The sequence below is a fragment of the Acyrthosiphon pisum genome, chromosome X (genome assembly GCF_005508785.2).
Source record: "Acyrthosiphon pisum isolate AL4f chromosome X, pea_aphid_22Mar2018_4r6ur, whole genome shotgun sequence".
Taxonomy (NCBI): domain Eukaryota; kingdom Metazoa; phylum Arthropoda; class Insecta; order Hemiptera; family Aphididae; genus Acyrthosiphon; species Acyrthosiphon pisum.
In genome coordinates this window covers 71,167,283-71,169,853 of record NC_042493.1, presented here as the reverse complement: position 1 = coordinate 71,169,853, position 2,571 = coordinate 71,167,283, and positions in this window count along the sequence as shown.

The window sequence follows — 2,571 nt, the reverse complement described above, 5'->3', positions numbered from 1 at the left end:
AAAAGTTTTCTTTTTAATCTAAGATTTGGAAATTTAATACAAGGCTCCTAACATATTTTTACAATAGCAGTGCAAAAATAAAAAGTAATACATTGTCACAATTTTTATTTATAAGCATTTAAAGTTCAAATTTTGACAACATATTATGTAAAAATCACGAAAATTCGTAAATTATTTTATGCTAGAAATTCATAAAAAATTTTCCTTTTATATCTAAGATTTCAAAATTTAATACAAGGCTCATAATATATTTTTACAATAGCAATTGAAAAATAAAAGAAATATATAGTCACGATTTTTTTTTTATAAGCATTTAAAGTTCAAATTTTGACTAAATACGTAAAAATTACGGCAATGTTCAAATTATCTTAGACAGAAATTCATAAAAGTTTTTCTTTTTAATTCTAAGATTTGGAAATTTAATACAAGGCTCCTAACATATTTTTACAATAGCAGTTGCAAAATAAAAGGAATACATTGTCACAATTTTTATTTATAAGCATTTAAAGTTCAAATTTATACGAAATATGTCAAAATTGCGAAAATTTGCAAGTAATTTAGTGGTTGAAAAATCGTAAAAATTTTTTCTCTTATAACTAAGTTTTTAAAATTTGGTACAAGGTTCTCCATAAGTTTTTCTTTAAAAATAATATATCCTAGACTGACAAATCATCTCCGTTCAGAATCGTTTTTCGTATACAATGATATAATATCATTGGATTCAAATTTAATTCCATCCATTACAGTAACCCACTTGTAACCTACTGTACAGCAGAGCGACATCCACGACTTACCCGCCTTTTTTTTTCAATGAACCCGTAACGCGCATGCAGTCTATAAATAAAAAATAACACTAATAATAATACAATATGACTGCACCTAAGTTGTGTTGTATACTTGTATTATTATTGTACTGTACGGTATATTGATGTATCGCGTATATAATATATTATGTACTGTAAATTGTACACATAAAGAGATGGTTATAAATTTGTATAAATAATAACAATACGACGTGTTACGTATGATAAATATTCCGCATCCGGCGACGAATCAGACTTGCGACGATGGGGACAAAACGCACCCTTCGAGTGCGACAATCCGCTATAATATATTATTATTATTATTATTACGATGGGTACTTACACCGGGAGTGATACGCGCGCGTTTACACTCGGGCGATTCTTTTATCGACCCGTTAATTACGTCTGCCGACGTCTGGGTGTTTACAGCACGAGAGTGTAGTAATATTATTAAAATGTAGTCGCGTTCGATTGTTTGATCGGAGGGAGCGTTTTAGAAATGTCGAATGCGTGCATAAGTATTATAAAACCAGCGCATCGAACGGTGTAAAATATGTGTAATCGAATCGTCCAGTTGAATGACGACATTATAATATTATTATGTAGTTATTAATACAATTAGTGTTTACATCAATTAATTCTACCGCGACGAAATCATCCGATTTCAATAATGTATTAGTATTGTGTAAAATGTACGTACAAATTACTAATTAGTAATAACTAATAATATAAAAATATTATGATATTACCGAAATGGAAATATTAATTTTGTACCTGCAGTATGTTTTTGTTTTTATTTTGTTCACTTAAATTTTTAAGTTATAACATCACCTGTATAATATTTTTCTTACTTTCCAAATATTCTAGATAATGAACTATTTAAATTAATAATACTAACTCAATTATTTCAATCACAATTTTTATCGAAGCTTAAAACAAACTGTCTAACAAATGACGACCTATTCGCTACTAGATATAGTTTTATATTGGAATGTGTATATTATTATAATAATATGTAATTATAAATTATTTTCGTCATAGTTCACGTTTAGTTTCGTTAGTTGGTGTGAATTTCTCTGTCTGGTCTTTATTAAGTATAAAAATTATTATTGAAAAATATCAAAGATGCAGTCACAATTAATTTTTTATAAACATTTGGTTCGTTTGAAGTTAAACATTGGATAATATTCAAAATTCGAATGTATAATAACTGTAAAGACCGGTAATTTAATTAGTTCATTGTTATTTGTTAATACGAAAAAATTACGAAAAATGCAGAATATATCTTTGACTAAGAACTAGTCTAAAATCCTATGTCGCGCGTGTGTGTTAGACAAAAACAGAAAATCAGGGTTTCGAATCCCCCTTAAATATGATACATTGGCAGTGGAGTGTATAACATTTTTTTTTTGGATAACGAATTTTTTGTTCTATACCTATCACCATCACCCAGGTATGGTCAAATTAGTACTTATTTTAGGTTTTTTTTAAATCTATTTAAACTGAAATTATCTTTAAATTGTATACAAGTAGGTAATTGAATATTTCTGAATAAGTTCGCTTTATTGAAGCTAGTAGAGTAACGATACTATAACTATTTTCCTTTCCTTGTTTTAACACTCCGTTAGCAGAAATGACAAATAACCCAAACATACTTAAAAAAAATTCAACATTCTCATGTTTCCAAAAGTGTTAAGCCACAGAATGTACCGTATGTGAACTAAATAGGTTATATCATTATATGTATATAATAATAGTTACTAAATAA